We start from the raw sequence: 19872 nt of genomic DNA, 5'->3' as shown, positions 1-19872 counted from the left end.
ATAATAAACATTTTACTGATGACACAATTTATAATATTATTATTATGATTTGTTCGAAGATGAAGACAAAACTTACTCATTTTTTTCGTAAGTATCCTATAGCTTATACAAGATACCAGCTTATATTTTCTAATAAAATTGGTACATAAATGGGGAAATGGTATAAGTACAATTCTATCAATTGCAATGTCGGTATAAAGCAGATCTTCCACTTATCCTGTGACGTCATACTGCTATGGTCATGACGTCACGACTGCAGTCCTTCCACATACCTACCTTGGCATTGATGTCCGTTGACCAGTGTGTACCCACTTCTACAACTACAGTAGTACGAGCCATGAGTATTGTGGCATGTTTGGTCACATCCGCCATTGTTACTGTTACATTCAATATTGTCTGGAATGACGTCATCACAATATTTTACTTGATATTATAATGTGATACACGCTACGTGCAACTGTATGCGGGTATATAAATAAATAGTTTTTATAGTGTTGCAAAAAAGATCTTGTGGAATCCTAATATATTAAATATCATGAAAGTTGAAAAAAATGAAATGAGAAAAGGTTGTTTCAAAGTTGTTTCCAAAATAATAAACATTTTACTGATGACACAATTTATAATATTATTATCATTTGTTCGAAGATGAAGACAAACTTACTCATTTTTTTCGTAAGTATCCTATAGCTTATACAAGATACCAGCTTATATTTTCTAATAGAATTGGTACAGAAATGGGAAAATTGTATAAGTACAATTCTGTCACGACTGCAGTCCTTCCACATACCTACCTTGGCATTGATGTCCGTTGACCAGTGTGTACCCACTTCTACAACTACAGTAGTACGAGCCATGAGTATTGTGGCATGTTTGGTCACATCCACCATTGTTACTGTTACATTCAATATTGTCTGGAATGACGTCATCACAATATTTTACTTGATATTATAATGTGATACACGCTACGTGCAACTGTATGCGGGTATATAAATAAATAGTTTTTATAGTGTTGCAAAAAAGATCTTGTGGAATCCTAATATATTAAATATCATGAAAGTTGAAAAAAATGAAATGAGAAAAGGTTGTTTCAAAGTTGTTTCCAAAATAATAAACATTTTACTGATGACACAATTTATAATATTATTATCATTTGTTCGAAGATGAAGACAAACTTACTCATTTTTTTCGTAAGTATCCTATAGCTTATACAAGATACCAGCTTATATTTTCTAATAGAATTGGTACAGAAATGGGAAAATTGTATAAGTACAATTCTGTCACGACTGCAGTCCTTCCACATACCTACCTTGGCATTGATGTCCGTTGACCAGTGTGTACCCACTTCTACAACTACAGTAGTACGAGCCATGAGTATTGTGGCATGTTTGGTCACATCCGCCATTGTTACTGGCACATTCGTTGTTGTCTGCAAGGACCAAAATGTAACATTGCAAGACTTTCCTACACTGTAAGTTTTGACTATGATATTCTGTTATGTTTTCCTAATTTCAAACACATCTTGTATTCCAATATTTTATCTTCAAGGTGTGTCAAATTTTGGTGCTTGCAAATACTAGTTGACGTATGCTTATCCACATTTATCACCCTTCGGAATTTGGGTGATTCATAACAAAGTTCGAGTTATTGAAATAGGATAATATTAAATTATATTCCCGTTAAATGATACATGCACTTGTATGTATTAGTGACACTTCTACATACTATTATCGACGATTGTAATATTACCTATGCCTTTTAATGCACACAAATAATGACTAAAAATACTGCCTTGAGTAAATACTCACAAAATCTGACATTGTGTTTATCAAATGTAAATTGCAAAGATCTATATGATTGATAGTGATACACGAAAATATATATTCTTTTTGCACTTTTATGTCCAAATCCGGTCATTTATCACTTTAAAAAATATTTAAAATCACAAATGTAAATATTTTCGTTTGATGCAAACGTGTTGTAATTATAAAAATTCTGGCTGTAGAACTAGTTGCCAATTTATTCTTTTACGTATACATGCTTACCAACGCAGTTTGGTGACACGTATCCGGTGACGCACGAACAATAGTTTGGTAGTGTACAAGTCCCTCCGTTAGGGCAACTGGAGCAAATGGCTAGAATTAGGAAAATAAGTGCCAAATTTATAAGGCATATCATTGAAATGCAGCTGGTTTCAGCCTATTCTTACTATTCTTAAATATATATTCGTGGCATACATGTACCATATTTTTTTAACTCTTTCTACACATTCCATGCATTCTTCACATGCCAGACTCACGTGTATTACAGTTGTTTCCAGTCCACCCCGCGGCGCATCTAAAGCAGGAGTGGTAGCAGACGTTTGAAATTTGTCTGAAAATAGCAATACCACGGGTTTTACTCACTTAAAAAACAACAACAACAACAAATGTACTTTGGTTCTTTATTTTAATTTTTTAATTAAATTTTAATTGTTAAAACAAGCAAATTCTAAATGCTCTTTCTTTTTGTTACTCCGGAATTTTATTCTATAGCTTCGCCAGGTGGGCGGTAATTGTTTTAAATGCTCTTGCCTATATCTTGTACATCTGCTCACACCAAGAAACCCACAACTTGTAGTATAACGTTGCTGGCTATAACAGGTCTGTGAACACTGATAAGACTCTGTCAAACCGAAGCTGAAATAATTATAAAAATACAAGATCAAAACACTTTTATCCAATATAAGCCTGATATCAGTTTAAGTCTGTAAAGGTGTTTAAAAAAGACATAAAAGACGGCTTGTATAATCATGCTTCTTTTCAATGATTAGGAACGATAAAAGTTTATGTACAGGGTATACTAACTGGTCTTTAGAAGCATCATAAGGTCGTATCTAATTATGGTAAATGTCGATTCCAAAACTTTATCTTTACGTCACTGTTTTGAGTAAAAATACATTAAATGCTGCTCCATGATATTGGATTTAGAAGGCAGTGAAATGGAAATTTAATGTCAAACAAATAACGAAACTTAATCAGCCCTTTTCTAACACTCACCTCATATCTGTGAAAACAAAAGAAATCAAAATCATTTGTAGCTCACATTTCTTGAGTATGGAAGCAACACCAAGCATTCTCAAGTTACAGACTTCGCGTTTTATCTGAAATAAGAACAAGGAATGTCAACCAAAATATGCCGTTTTGACAAGTGAGAACCCGTTCCCCGAACTGACAAATTATTAAATATGCCCTACATAGGCAAAAAGTTATAAATTAATCTACGCCTTAAGCTGTATTGATTTAGCTGTATTGATTTAGTTTTCCGCTTATAGTCCAACCGTGGCGATAACTACATGTACCATAGTCCTTTTTTTATTAAAAGAGGACACTTTCTAGTACATCCCGTGCTTTGTGCTCTTTCAGCTGTCACTGAAATTACGCTTGCTATTGCTTTAACATTAAAAACCAGACAAATGTCCTTTAGTTGGCACTAATGGACACAACTTCTCTTAAACAAACACCAGTAGTGTGCGGTCTTGAGGACTACGTGTGAGACACGTGCAGAGAGTAAGTACTCGCATTTCATCAAAAAAATATCTATTAAACAAAATAAAGAGCACATTGCCACGGTCACATAAGATCGTTAGGCATGTATTACTATAAATACTTGTAGGTAAAATTATATAACTGGGATAACTGCACAGCTTTATTATTTATGTCTTATATTCTGATGCATCAATCTATCAACTGAAAATTTCGCATGTTTCAAAGGTGCTTTGTACTGAAGCTAATTGCACAGTATACCCCCAGTATTATACATTATGCTATTTCGAAAAATTTTCAAAAATTACACACGACATTATCTGATTATTTCTTAAGATCGAATTCTGATCACACATCCATCTACAACCGTTCACTGAGAATAAAATCGGAGTCCAAGTGACTCCAAACTTGGAGTCCAGCAGTGGTGCCTAAAATAACCCCCAATTGGAGTCAAGTTGACTCCGATGGAGAAATGCCATCCCAGACCCCACAGGAGGGTCACAATAACCTTGCGCGCGTTATACGTCACTGGTCTTGCGTAACTACCCACGTGCTACGATTTTTCCCTTGGGGGGGCAGCAAGCGGACATTTTGTACAGGAGCAATGCAAAGATGGGTGAAAACGATACGTTGTTTTTAACCGAAGACGATGTCCCCGGGGCGAAACTGCCAACACCGAAAGTAAAGGAGCATACCAACGTTGTTTTCAAACGATGTGGTTAGCCTGTCAGTGGCGAGTTGGGGAGAAAAGAGCAGCACTGATAGCAAGGTAGGGCCTACTGTGTACACGTGAACCGGCAAAGTTAATGATAATTTCATGTTGCAAAAGCATAATTAAATCAGTTAGTTATTTTCCAAACGATATTATTTGAATAGCAGATACATAGATCAAACTAAAAACAATAAAAATTTTTGATGACATTGAAAATCAAAACCTGCGGTGCACGATAGGTTGAGGAGGACACTGCCACTGCAAGTAATGCATGAATTTTGTTACATAACACCATATGCTTGTGTCGTTGTTAACTCTGTGGTATTATTACTGTTCAAATTAATACCTGATATTATTTCTCAGGCTACCAAGTACAAATCAACTTATTTTGTGGCAATTGACCTCCATGTTCCATCATGTTTGCAGACTGTTTATTATTATTATTATTATTATTATTATTATTATTATTTGTTCATGCACATTTTGATAAAGTGGCTATGCTTTAACAAGAGAAAGTCAACATTTATGCTGAAGTTTAAAAGATTAAATTATCAGTACTATATACAATTAAAGCTATTTGATTATGCATATTTGATTTTCAATTATCTTGATTATGATATGAGGTTTCTGCCTTTTTCTCTTGCCCTCAAATCAATGTATAACAAGTAAATTGATAGTGCTTTATTACAGTTTTGGCTTTATACTTTCAGATGTAAAACTGTGTAGCTGTTGGTAAAGCTGTAGAGATTGATGTGAGCATAGATCAGGGGAAATGGTATTAGAGAAACTAGGAGGACAAGACATAATGTACTTGTAGATCCATCATCACAGCAAGGGTAGATGGTGTGATCTTGTCCCTGAAGCTGTGCCACAAGTTTTCAACTGGTTGAGTCCTTACTAAGACAAGCTGCTGTGGTGTGAATCGCAATATGTACATTCAGCTTATACGTGACAGATTTATGACAAAAGAGACCTTCACAATATACTTACTAAGGAGTTATTCTTGCGTCTATGCCTCATCAAAAGTACACAGTTACAGTGACTAGAGCATTGTCTGCAAATAGTGAGGCAGTGAAGGCTGCAAGGTGCAATTGTTTTTCAGTATTAAGAATGACAGTATCTGTTTTTTATTTATATATTTATTTTTTATTATTCATTTTAAATGGGAAGGAGACTCACTTTGTTCTTTCTATGCCCATTCAGTTAAGGGTTGGTGGCAATATATGGTAAATCTGTCATGCCTGTATGTAGAATTTCTCTTGCTCAAATTTCTACATTTATTGAATGCAATATGAAGTTTCCTGACTGATTAATGAGGTTACTTGTAGAAATATCTTGCCTACACACATTTTGTGATATTTTTACTACTTTATACATATGATTAATATTTTATTCACATTTCATCAGTGGTGTGTGAAAGGTATTTGCATTTTAGAACTGTAGATCTGTGTACCAGCAGGGTTATACTGCAGTAATATATGTTAATGTTTCTAAAAATAAGCTTCATGTTTGATAATTAATTGGTTTGAAATAAATAAATAACCCAAATAAAATCAATTCATTTTATATTTCACATAATCTGTTTTTATTATTTCTTCTACACTGTAAGCATTTAATCATAACATCTCTATATATATATACCAATGAGTGAGCATACCTCTCCACTGACATGCATTGGTAGGTCAAACCTACAACCTGGAAATAATAAAACCTGCTGACCTGTATACCAACATGTCACATAAAGGGTGTGGCAACTGAAAGCCCGGGTCAGTAATCATTAAGTGCACGAGTTCTGCATGCAGAAACACACAGAAAACCACTTCTTCATGCATAAAACCAACTATGGCCAATAAAGTAATGTTTATACTGACAAAGGATGTTGAAAACTGTTATCTCCACGCCGTCTGCTCACTGTCATCACAAGTAATGAAACGAAGCTTACTGTCAGCGAGCGAAAAGAGTCGGTGAAAGGGGCAGCCATGACACTGGCTCCCGATAATTTGACTCTGATTTTAGAGTCAGATTGACTCCATGAGATCCAGGGGGTGATTGACTCTGATAAGAGAGTCTAAAGCTCTGGTAGTGGGATAATTTGACCCTTCTGTAGGAGTCAAATTAACTCCATGAGGGTCAAGGGGTGCTGGACTCTGACTAGACAGTCAAATGACTTCAATTTTATTCTCAGTGTTCAAGCAAAATGCACTGTTAGTTTACATAATTTATTTCTTTAATAACTTATAATGTGAGTAAACAAAATGAATACAAGGTCAAAGCAAGAGCGGATTTCACATAAGGTGGACCTTCCCAACAAGCACTGCATATAACTTTTAAACTACTGCTCATTCGTGCATGGCATGCGTGTATGCGAAATTCATCACGCCTAGGCCTTTCTTGCCCACGATGTATAATAAAATTATATATCAAACACATTGTATGTGTTTGATAATCTCTACCATGCACCAGCCCGCCCAGTACGTTTAAGAGGTGTAGGCAGCAGGTTACACCCATCTCCATCCCCTCTTTGGCAGGGTTCCGAGTACTCTGAAACATATTTCAAATCATTTATCACATTCAACGCTCGTTACATCTGTAAAACAAAACAATACATTTTCCGGACATTTCAGCAATTTCTCCTTTCGTACCAACGTATACCCAATACCAAATCGCTATAATTAACAGTAATAATGAGAATTGAGCAGCCCTCAGTAGAGATCTGCGCTCCCTGAGTTCCTTGGCGGAGGTCTGCACTCTCTGAGTGCTTTTCCTGTTGGGAAGGGTACAGTTAAACGGTTTATCGCTGACAGGTAGTTTGAGTCTTACTTGAAGTATACGAGACAACAGAGTGTTTCTTAACATCATGCCGTTATACAATGCTTATATGTATGTCATTTAAAATCGCAAAATGACCTTTAAAAATGCTCAAAGATTAGGTTTTCAGACATCTTAACCCATTGTTAACAATACAGGTATATTACGGTGGGCATCCTCTAATGCAACTGATGTTATAAAAATCAATATCGTGTAAAGAATGGAATTTCTCTATCATCACTACCGCAATAGATAATGTTACATCGATACGATGTAATGTGCTGGACAACTTTACAATTGAAGCAACAGATATGTATATGTATATACGCCTTTGACAGCCTTCTTGTGGTACAAAGGTTACCGAGTCGCAGTGACTTTGTTTTGGCTAGATTTGTCAAATTAGTCTGCAAAATTCAAACGTCAAAGTCATGTTGATCGGGGAAACATCCACTGTATCAGGCGATACACGTAGATGGTAAGTTAAACCATCTTTACCTAAATACTTGTACTTGTGATTGTCACACTCCCCCATCATTTCACCTAGATCTCTTCATTGTGTTATACACAGTATATAACAATTTTATATCGTTAGGCACGTCATGGATAATGGTTCAAATCAATTTCAGTATACTAATTTGATAATTATATAAAAAAACATCAAAGCGTAATAATCGTGAAGAAATGTATGCCCATAATAAAAGTTCAGCCTTAATTGGCTTCATTGCTATAATGTTACATGGATTAATTACTACCATGTCTTATGATTGGATTTTATAAAAATGAATAAACGTCGAAAAGAAACCATAAATTTTACTTTAAACTGTAATCAAAATTTCTCAAGGCGGTCTGATGACGACGATGGTCTGGGACAGTGATCAGGTAAATCCGGTGAAAAGGTTAAGACCTGATCAGTCATGCAATGGCGCATTTATGTGAATCAATACTATAGAAGTTATTAAGCAAGGCTAAAATGCACATAGACTTGCTACATGGACTTTGATTTCTTATGTTAAGCGCAGCGGCATCTTTTCTGTCTTCATGAGATCCACAGAGAATAGTTGCTATACCTAAGAGTTTCCCTTTGAATTCCATGGCTGGCAGAAATTTATCAACTCTGTACAAGTAACGTTTCTAAAGTTTACATATTGTGCTTATGCTGGAAAGTGATATAGGCCGTTTTCTTGGTCTCCAATGTTATTTTTGATTGGTGGGGAGGTTAACATATGCATACATAGACTGAAAGGATTTCTGACAAGAAGTCACAAATATCACTTTATTTCAGCACAAAACAAGTTTTTTTTTAATGAACGAAATAAATGGCGAAATTGACCGCCAGTGTTCACCGCCTGGTTGTTTTGATTTGATTTGCTTTTGTGGTGTCGTTTATAAAAGTATATTGTATATGTTGTGTAAAGAGTACGTATATTACGGTATCTCGTATATTTCAAAAGATTCTTGGTTTTCTAATTCATTGACCGCAGGCAGATAGGTATTCAGTTCACAACGGTAGCCACTTGACTGTCCTTGTGGGATTTCCACGTTGAAGGACCGACAGCGGGATTCTCGTAAACACGCGGTGGCACAATCCAACCGGCTTTGTGCAACCTTTGAATAAATGCTGTAGCCGTTGACTCGTTTGTTTTTTCCAAGTATGGTGTATTTCCGCTCTATTTGGTATTTTCCTGAAATGGAGAATTTTCACTGCTATTATACGCTATTATATGCTATTATACATTTCCCAATAAAGTCGGTTTTATTGTAAAAAAAATGAGTTTTTCTTATCACTACCCTTGAACAAGAAATAGTTGAAATCCACGTTTGAAAATTTACCAAAGTCATATTTTGTCTACATACCTTGCAAAACTACATCTACGCGTACTTATTCTTGCCAATTAAGGCCTAAGTAACGATTAAAGTGCTAGTACCTTTTGTTCATATTTCTCTCTAAAATACACCGGAAGACATGGCGGTGTAAGCGACAAGCCAGTTTTTTAGAACTGAATTTTAATGATAAAAATGGCGATTATCTGGCTTTAACTTCAATAGTTCGGGCGACTTCATCTCCAAAAATACTTATAATTTCCAAAAATACTTATAATTTAACAAAGCAAAAATATACATTTAGAGTTATTTTGGGATTACAAATGATATAACACAACGTATCCTATTGCAAGGAATGGTCAACATTGATCTGTGGGTACCTGTAGGGCACAATTGCCTGTTGCAGGAAAATTCGATTTGTTGGAAAAATTCCGGATAAGATAATTTGGCAACATTCAGTATAGTTCGTTTTGTTTTAAAAATTTATATTCTAAAATAGAACTCGTGGGGCACACAAACCCCATCCCTATGAATGTGACTATGATGAAACATCGAACAGTAAATGTCGAAAATGGTACACTGCAACCGTTGTGTAAACACGGAGAAGGTTGCCCAAAAGAATGCTTACTTATGCAATCATGTTCATTTTCAGCAAGCTTGTATGCCCTTACTGGACACGTGCAAATATAGGAGCCTATCTGATTCACACAAGTTTGGTTACAGCCGCCATTGTTCGTGAGGCATTCGTCTATATCTAAGAGAAATTGAAATCAGACAAAATATATTATTTCATTATAACGCATAATGATTTAAATGATGTATGAAAACTCGCATGAGGATAAGAAAATCGTACTTTTTACAACCAATCTACATCATAAGTTTCAGGCGAATGTAACTCGTTTCCTCTAAAGAAACATTTTAAAAGTGCATAGCAGAATTTCCATGTGAAATGTTTTTCGTCTTTTAGAAGCTTCATTGTTTTTCTATACTGTAGCGATACAAAATGGCAACATTAAAATCAGTATAAGTGGTTTTTAAGCCAAATAAAAAGGATGCAGTAACAATATGTACTTTGTGAAAAATCGATCGGGATCAATCACTTTCAGTATCCCTTTCAAAAATGGTCACATGGACTGCCAATGTTCATAAATTTCTTCTAGCCAACTTTGTTACTACTTGTTCCGCGATGCACAATTATTTTTGTATTAATGACTTACACTGATGCTTATAAGTTAAGCAACACTTTCTTATTTCTCAAATTTCTCAGCAACCAAAATTTTATTGAGGCAAAATTTGTACAGTAGCTAGATATTTATCTTGTTTTTACTTTGACTTACTGGACCGTGACATTAGAGTACTATTTACTGTTGGACACGATAGAATATGCAATGGGGGTGCCACTTGCGAAAAACATGCCATGAGGAGCTACCAGTTTGGCTAGTTTCATGGGCACAATTTGTTATTTTGGGCCAACCAATGGTTAGAAGAGGACTCAATGAGGTAATCAGATGGCAAATAATGGAAAGCCATCGTGCTGGGGTGCCAAAGAGACAGATTGCAAGGCAACAAAAAAGTAGCACCAAGTCAAGTATCCAAGCTGGTAGCAAAATGGCGCCAAGCTCATCATGTATTGGACAAGCCTCTTTCTGGTAGACCAATATTAACAGACGCAAGAGATGAAGTTATCTGGTTCGATTATGCCACCAGGACCAGTTCATATCAGCCAAACAACTGAGGAACATCTGGCCTGGATAAGGAAGGGCTTAAATCAGAAGGCAAACAGTCAACAGGCATCTTTTAGAAGCTGAACTTCCATCTAAAAGACCTCGTCAAAAGCCACAGTTGACCAACAAACACAAGCAAATAAGATTGACATGAGCCAGATAGCGAGAAAGATGGAATCTCAGGACTGGGCGAAAGGTCCTGTGGACTGAGGAGACCAGATTCACTTTGATGTATGCAGATGGTCGGCTAGGCGTCTGGAGACATCCAAACCAAGCGTTTCAGGATGATTGTGTTCTTCTGCGTGTTCAGGGTGTGGAGTTTCCGTCATAGTATGGTGGGGTTTCTCATATGATGAAAAATTGCCACCGTACATCATTCAAAGGAGGTACCCTGGTCAACTATACAGAGACGAAATACCATTGGGGCGCATACAATCACACATTCAAGCAAATCCATGAAGAAAAATCATTTTGGTGCAGGACAATGTGCCCATCCAGAAAGCATGGTCCGTGCAAGACGCGCTGCAACAGCACGCTATCCCACATTTGGTTTTGCCTGCATATTTACCAATTCTCATTGTAATCGAACATGCTTAGGATATGATTGACAGGGCTGTAAATGAGAGACAACCTCCAGTTAGAAACATTAGAAAGGTCCAGCAGGCAGTAAATGAAGAATGGAACAGGCTCCCAAAGCAAGATTGGCAGAATTTTGTGGCAAGTGGCAGGAGACAATGTGAACCTGTTGTTCAAAACCAGTGAAGGCACACCCGATATTTATTGCATAATAGACGATTAGTCATCTATTATCTACAGTCTTCTTTTATTAAAGCTAATTCTTAGATGACCGAACTTTATTTTTTTCATAAAGAGCTGTTTTAATCAGCACGTACTTTTTGCTGTGTGAGCATACTTATTTGACACATGGTTTGGCATATTTTAGTACCGTTTGGTTAATAAAGTTATTTTGATTATTACAATAAGCTATGTGGTGTATTTCTTTAACCGAAATATTCAACTTGAATAAGTTATTTATTAAATATAAAAGAAATATGCATTATCCCACCAACAAATGAAATAATGATCATGATAGAAGAAACTTTTGAAAAAATCGGGGTGTTGCTTAACTTATGAGCATCAGTGTACGTGTACATAAACAAGTCCAGCAATATGGTGCAAAAAAGGGAGTGAATGCTTTATAAATATATATTCAAAAGTCTTCCAGGTGCAATAAATTCTCCTTTTCTATCAAACATCCGCAGTAAATATCAACATTTATCAATAACTATACCCTCCCCTATACCTAAACAGGCATGCCCGTTTCCAGCGACTTGATATCCAGTTTGGCAGCTGCAGGAGTATCCGCCATTGCTGTTATGACAAAACTGCTCGCAGACGCCAGACGATATAATGCATTCGTTTGTGTCTTGAAAAGAAAGACAATAATGTAGAAATACAGCTATCAAATTTCATGCGGCTCAATGGATTACGCTATAAGAAATGTTTTATGATAATAATATAACCATTTGGATATCGTATTGCAATACCATAATAATAGTAATTTAATAGTATTAATAATTTTAATAAAAGAGAATGGCGTATTTCTGGATATGACGAATGTTTTGTGTTCTTTCTCTTTCTTTTGACATGTCAACAAGCAAATTTAAGCAACGGTTGTCTTTTTAAAATAGGTTTTCTATATAAAACCATGAATGTGATACTTTCCTGGCCTAAGGCCATGGCAATTGTTCAACAAACCTGTTCCAAAATACACCCAATCAAACTTCAAACTTCCTACAGGATCCACTAACTACTAAATTAAATATATATATATAGTCTAAAATATCAATTTAACTGTGTTTGTGTAGCAGTACAAACAGCAGTACGGATGTGCAGCGCTTTTGGTTATATCTAAACAAAGGGTATCTACAGAAAAGCAGTTAGGTGAATACTGTTTGATTCAATAAAGAGTGCTTATCAGCGTTGTTACTTTCAACACAAACGGCATTAAATGACTTAAAATACGGGTGGCTCTGCTTCCAGGACACTATCATAACAATATAAAATCGATATCTTGAATGTCAATGACTCAAAGTGTGTATGAAGTTTCAAAAAAGGTACCGTCAAAACAATTTAAGCGAAGCACATGTATGTGGACCATATGCTGAAAACGCCAGGCGGAATGAAAAGATACCGTTTAGTCTAATATGCAATTCGGCTTACCGTGGTCCCTCTTCTCTATATGGGGGGGGGGGGGGGGGGGGGGGGGGGGGGGGGGGGGGGGTAGGTATCAAACCATTTTTTTGGGGGGGGGTGTAGGTATCAAACCATTTTTGTTAGTCACTTCGAGGCTGTTTCTCCCCATATTACTTTCATTATAACAGTAATTAACATATTGAAAAAGGATTTATACATTATAATGAATTGTTTCTAAACGCTGCGAAGTGGCAGAAACGATAAACATCTCAAGAAAAAGAGTAGACACGAGTTCGATTCCTGGATGAGGCATGTCACCTTCCCCTCGGATACGAGCTGGTCACGTGATCGGGAAGGCGTGAATACGAATGCAAGCACTCGTCGGTCCCGGCAAATTACCTTTTGCATAAAAAGCCGGTATAGTTTCGCATAAGTGATCAATTTGGCAACAACTTTTGCTGGTCGTTATCATAATGTCTGCCTCGTCGATAACACTTCCTTACTCTTCATTTAAAGGTTCTTAAAATGATGCTTAGGCGGGGATGGTCATTGATCTCTATCCTTTACCAGCTACGCAACAGATCAAACTTGAATTGAGTCAGTATAGCTAACCCGCCATGGTGCTATGCACGTCATACTGCCCTTTCATCTCAGAGTGCTGCCTTTTCGGTGGGATTATCAGCAAAATAATTTATTTCATTTATTTATTTATTTTTTGCACAATTTATTATTTCTTACGAATTTTATTTTTCTATCAAACGAAGTACACAAAGCTTTTGATCACTACCGTAACCTTCCTCATTTGCATCATCTCACGTAAATCCTTTTACTATGACCGATAAGTTTAATTTAGTTGCTGTAGAATAGAAAATAAAATCATTAGCAGCAAGTAGATGCAGAACTCGTAACAGAAAATATATTATTTGTAATGTTGGTAATTGATATTTATATGAATAAAGAATGCAGAGACCTTTGTAAAATAGACTGACACGAAGAACGAAAAATGTATTGTGGTTTCTACTTCACGTAGCAACTAAGGTGGAAGGTGACACCATCGCCACGCGCTTCTATACACCACAATGGTGACACTTTGAATAGCACTGAATGGACGGTTGTATTTGTTTGCTGACCAGCTTTTTGCGTTATTTGAGAAAAAATGGGGGGGGGGGACATGCCTGGACATGTCATGACTCCTCTTTCTTCAATCTTCCTCGTCAGGGGGACCCCCCCAAACTATAAAACGGAAAGGGACGGTAAAGGGAAATTGGGTCATAGTAAAAGGATTTACGTGAGATGATGCAAATGAGGAAGGTCACGGTAGTGATCAAAAGCTTTGTAAAGAACAGTACTTCGTTTGATAGAAAAATAAAATTCGTAAGAAATAATAAATTGTGCATTTCAAAATTCGCATTTTGTAAAATGCAAAAGGCCAAAATTCACTTTTTGTATGAACTTTGTATTTTAAACTTTGTTTTTCTAAACATTTCAGTTTTCATAATTCATAAGATTTACAATTCAAAATTCACTTTTTTGTAGATTGTATACGGATAATCAAAGAATAGGGAAAATCACAATTATAAGTCGAAGGTCGAGAATCAGTGTTTCTAATAATGAAGTAAATGTTGATCAAAACTTCTAACCATGGCGTGAGATATGAACCACCTGTCACCCTAATTTTGTTATTATGAAAATGTAGCGTTTTGCCGCATTCATAGTCGGGAAAGTAGACGTGTAGGTCTAACAGAGCCATTCAAAGGAGCGACTGAGGATAGACAGAGCAGGGGACACTGTGGCCGCATATCCAACTCGTTGTATTACGCGTGAGCAGAATAAAATTCCTTTTGCAGCAAAAAATGTTGTTGTAAAGTATATTGTGACGCGTAGTTGCTGTCCATAAAACTCAACCTATGGTGCAGTTGACAGTGACTGAATTGCACAGTTTTAAAGGTATGTTCTTATTAAACATACAAATATTGAAATAAATAACCATAAACTGATTTATTGATACAAAAGAACGACCAAATGGTTAGTAAAAATAATGCATTGTGTGAGTGTCACTAAGATGTAATAACATTGTAAAATTTCCGTGTTCTACCTTGTCAATAAACAAATTTTGCCATTCAATATTGCTAAACAGCAATATACCAGCTGACTGCTTTGTCCGTTCAAATGCAATATTCATTTCACCTCAACACTAAATACTTTTGATATGTGCAAATCCGCCTGACAGACGCGTGTGTACCAGACACTAATTTATTTTGTACATTTGCAAATCCGCTTGACAAACATATGATACCCAGACGTGTCTGATTATTTCTATGCAAAGACGGAGATTTTTTTCATAATTCCAAAATATTCTACTTGTTACAGATCCGTGACTCTGCGTTTTCCTACTGACAAAGAGAGAATATCCCAGATTAGTAAAATAGATATTATGTCTTAAGAATATTCCAGCTTCGTGACTCAGAGTATTCCTACAATGTGCGTGTTTTACGCTAATCAGATATATAATACAAGCGGTACAAATACTTATGTGAGCCATAAATGACATTATTTAATTTGCGTACAATATTTTGATTTTTACTATTTTTATCAGATGGTTTAGCTATCACAATAGGAGCTTGATCAGCCTAGGACTAGTTGTGGCAGCGTACAAGATAAAAACGAGCAATAATGAGCAATAGATCCCTTAGACCTGGTAACTTAGAACTGTCATCATTAGAATTCCCTATATTAGCAGACTTCAAGGACATTTTAAGCATAGTACCAGTACATAATATGGTGCAGTGGAGACGAGTGAGTGCTTTACTGTTTGTTGTGAAGATCAGTAAAACTTAATTCAAGAGTAGATCACACTAATCAGATACATAATACACACAGTACAATTACTTATGTGGAACCTAGAGACTTTGAAATGAATTAAATCCTTCATGATTCTGTGGCTGTGCCATAAATGCCACTGTTTAATTTGCATACTTTTTGATTTTAATTTTTTTCAGATGGCTTAACTGGCACCGTAGGAGCTTTGATCAGCCTAGGACTGGTCGTAGTAGCGTACAAGATAAAAACAGTAGTGAGCAATAGATTCCTTAGACCTCGTTACTCAGAAATGTCATCATTAGAATTACCTACAGGATGTTTCAAGCATAGCACATAACACTGGTGCAGTGGGGACTGATTTTTGAAGTGAATTATAGCAACCATAAGACAATGCGAATCTTTGGCAAAATAAAATGGCTCTGCAATTCTTTCAGCAAAACATGATGATTTTGAAGTTTTCCTTCAAATAATTATATAATAAATCATTTCAAACTTGACCTTTGAATAAAGAAAAAATAAACAATATCCGTGACTAAACGATAAGACAGTGGCCATCTTTGGCAAAATAAAATCTTGTTTTTCAAAAGTTTGTAAGTGGTGGACGTCGCTTTCGGTTTCGACCTCTTCTAAGTGTGCGACCAATTCACTGTCACTAATTCTGAGTGATCCGTTTTGCCTGCCGGTGTCCTTTGAATCACGGGATATGTATACGCAGTGTAACTCAATGACTCAGCATTTTCTTTTTTCAAAAAAAAAAAAAACGGTTAAAACCGTCTACAAAGATAATAGGAATGTCCCAGATCCGTGCCTCAACTCTTTTCTTAGTATTATGTTATGGAATGTTCTATTGAAATTCGGAAGATAATAGGAATGTCCCAGATCCTTGCCTTATCTCTTTCTTAGTATCATGTTATGGAATGTTCTAGAAAATGTCTATTGAATTTCTGATTAAAAAGCAGCTATACAATATTTGGAAGATAATAGGAATTTTCCAGAAATCAGCCCTGGACATCGTGGTTGACTTCACCTGTTATTCGTTCAGGCAACAAACTATTGTGCATATGCATTTTATATTCCAATGTTACACGTCGAGCAGAACAACATCTATTCATGTCTACTGTTGCTGACAGTGTTTATAGTCGCTAATATATAAGGAGACTTTACAACAAACGAGGTCTCGCTGATCCCAAGTCTATCTCGTTCAGAAAATACTCTGCACACTGACAGCTATATTAAAGGAAATAATTCTTCCCCTAGGTAAATACAATATTGCTCTGTGTCTACGTTGGAAATTTTATTCCAGCTAAACATTTCATACGGCCGTTCATTTTTCCAGGCAATAACCGATCGAAGAATCCCTGATTATCATCACATATTCCAGGCTGTGTTAACATTTTTATTCACACTGCAAAAAACAGGAAGATGTCTAGTTCATTTCATTCTCAGGATGTCGCAAACAAAGAACTGTTTAGAGCTGCAGAAGAACGGGAGTCATCTCCAGACGACAGTTTAAATTTGAGTCAAAGTATATTCAATCAACAGCAAACTGTCAACGCACCAGCTTTGTATGCCAACCATTCTGGTGGGGCCAACGGGAGTGACATGTATTGGCAGAAAATGAGTGACAGGTATAATGTCAAGACAGTAGTGTATTCATTCCCAGGCCACGCTACAAGCAATCCTTATAGAAAGGTGCTGAATAAAAATGAACTAAATGATTCTAATGTGCACTTGTTAAAAGCCAACGTTTCACTGCGTAGACGATTTCCCACAGGCAAGACTTTTGTTGACTGTTTACTTCAACGTAACTGGTATCAGGTGAAAAATTCCAATGCTGTTTTTGCTGTGGGAAAATTGTATGGAACAAAATGGTGGATGGGGGAACAAGATGAGCAGCGCAACTGGCATGGACAGTAATAAGCCCGTCTATGTTTTTGATTCTTTTAAAAATGAGGGGACGGTGGAGGAAGGATCGTGTCAATGATACAAGTATGATGATGTAAGAAGAATGTTTAAATTATATCCGGGTGTGCCAGAACTCACACATGATTTCGCCGGGGTTGGCACTCGTGCTTTGACAGATAAAGGAAAAATTGCCATAGAGAAAGTATTTGAAAGATCCTTTAAATGTATTTGAGGATTTTTGTTTGAATTGTGAATGATGTCCAGGCATGCCCCCGTTTTACTCGAATAATGCAAAAAGCTGGTCAGCAAACAAATACAACCAATGCCATTCAAAGTGTCACCATTGTGGTGTATAGAAGCGTGTGACGAAGTCGTCATCTTCCACTTTAGTTGCTACGTGAAGTAGAAAACACAGTACATTTTCGTTCTTCAGGTCAGTCTATTCTACAAAGGTCTCCGCATTCTTTATTCATATAAATATCAATTCTCAACATTACACATATTATATTTTCTGTTATGAATTCTACATCTACTTTGATTTTATTTTCTATTATACTACAACTAAATTATAATTATAGGTCATAGTAAAATGATTCATGTGAGATGATGTTAACAACGAATGGCTAAGGTCACGGTAGTGATCAAAAGCTTTGTGAGGTACAGTACTTCGTTTGAAAAATAAATAAGATTCGTAAGATATAATGAATTGTGCAATTCAAATTCGCGTTTTGTAAAAATGCAAAATACCAAAATTTCCTTTTTGTATGAATTCGTATTTCGAATTTTATATTCCTAAACATTTCAATTTTCATAATTCATGGCCGGCGCAGACCGCTTGGGTGCACTGCGCATACGTACAATAATATTCATATATTACCCATATGTGAAGTGCAGATACCTAAGCGTCTATGATTTTTATATTTCAAAAAACTTTTCACAGTTCCAGTATATTCTAAAACTCCCTCTGTGTCTTATTGCAATGATTCCCAAAAATATTCTAGAACTTTCCTTTGCGAGCATATCACGGGTCAGCTAGGAGACATCAGTAATAACAAAATCAAATTACTGCATGGTTGGCGCAGACCACTTGGGTGAACTGCGCATACAATAAGTACTGTTCATATATTAAAAGTGTAGATACCTAGGCATCTATTAATTTTATATTTAAAAACAGCTTTTTTCACAGTTCCAGCACATTTAAAACTGTCTCTCTGCGTCTTATTGCAATGTTTCCCAAAATATTTTAGAACTTTCATTTGCGTGCATATCACGGGTCAGGAAATAGACATAAGTGATAGCAAAATAAATTTACCGCATGGCTGGCGCAGACCGCTTGGGTGAATTGTATTATCAATAGGTTTCTAGCTCATGCGAGCCTTAACGCATTCTGTGCACGAGACGGGTGCAGGCGCACCAAACGCATTTTTCTGCGCATTTCTAGAACTTCATAAAAGGATTTTTTCAATACATAAATAAACCAAAACATTTTCCAATAACTCCTGAAATTCGATCTAGCTTAAATTCGCTTGCAAAGCCTCATTTCTGCTTCAGTTGTCACTAAGAAATTGCATTGAAAGTATACTACTCCTTAAAAGGTTCAAGGTTCACTAAAAAAATTAAATTACAAGTATATACCTCCTGTCGAAAATGCAAGTCAAAAACGACTTACTTTAATACTGATCGATGATGCTTAGGCGGGGGATGGTCATTGATCTCTATCCTTTACCAGCTATCTCGAGTTCGAGATATTATTATATATATAATATCATTATTAGATTGTACGCGTAGAGATAATTCTCGAGTTCGAGCGAGGAATATTATAATGCTACTTCAATAACGTCCGCCATTTTGATCACTGTGGATCATGTGACTTGGCCTAGATTTTCGTACAATGGGCGCCATCTGGCGTCAAATCGCGTTTTGATGACTGGTTGCGTTTTGATGATGACTAGTTGCGTTTTGATGACTAGTTGCGTTTTGACGACTACTAGTCGTATTTTGCCTTCTGATCTGATAACGACGACGACTAATCGTGTTTTCATTTCGACTGATCTGATAACGATGACGACTAATCGTGTTTTGCATTTTTGTATAAACCGCCGCCCATAGCTTTCCCGCTTTGGCATCACGTCATACCGCCTGTAAACCGCGTTCAGCAGAAAAAGAAAGTATCCTCTCGGCGGAATTGTCGCCAAATATGTTGTCTTTGTCAAAATTCACATGGTTGCAATTGCTTGAAAGAAAACGCACCAGCTTTAATACATTTGAACGTTTTTTTAATGATTCCCTCTTTCAGGGGCTTGCTAAAACTAAAATCGCCCCCTGTGCTTTTTAACGTCATAGGTGATACCAAACTAAATCTCTG

The 19872-nt window shown here is 36.3% G+C and overlaps 1 long non-coding RNA gene across 1 annotated transcript; it reads right to left on the bottom strand.

Moving 5' to 3' along the window:
- Window positions 1-8238: 8238 nt before the first annotated feature.
- On the bottom strand, window positions 8239-19610 carry LOC147762872 (uncharacterized). The gene is made up of 4 exons (XR_015333604.1): window positions 19177-19610; window positions 11890-12012; window positions 9491-9616; window positions 8239-8723 (listed from the first exon to the last, which is right to left on the bottom strand). It is a non-coding gene; the product is annotated as an uncharacterized LOC147762872 (long non-coding RNA).
- Window positions 19611-19872: the final 262 nt, after the last annotated feature.

The sequence above is a fragment of the Lingula anatina genome, chromosome 3 (genome assembly GCF_051362555.1).
Source record: "Lingula anatina isolate TDL-2025a chromosome 3, LinAna3.0, whole genome shotgun sequence".
Lineage (NCBI taxonomy): Eukaryota > Metazoa > Brachiopoda > Lingulata > Lingulida > Lingulidae > Lingula > Lingula anatina.
Note: the sequence above shows the minus strand (reverse complement) of the source record. Positions and strands in the feature narration are given on the sequence as shown.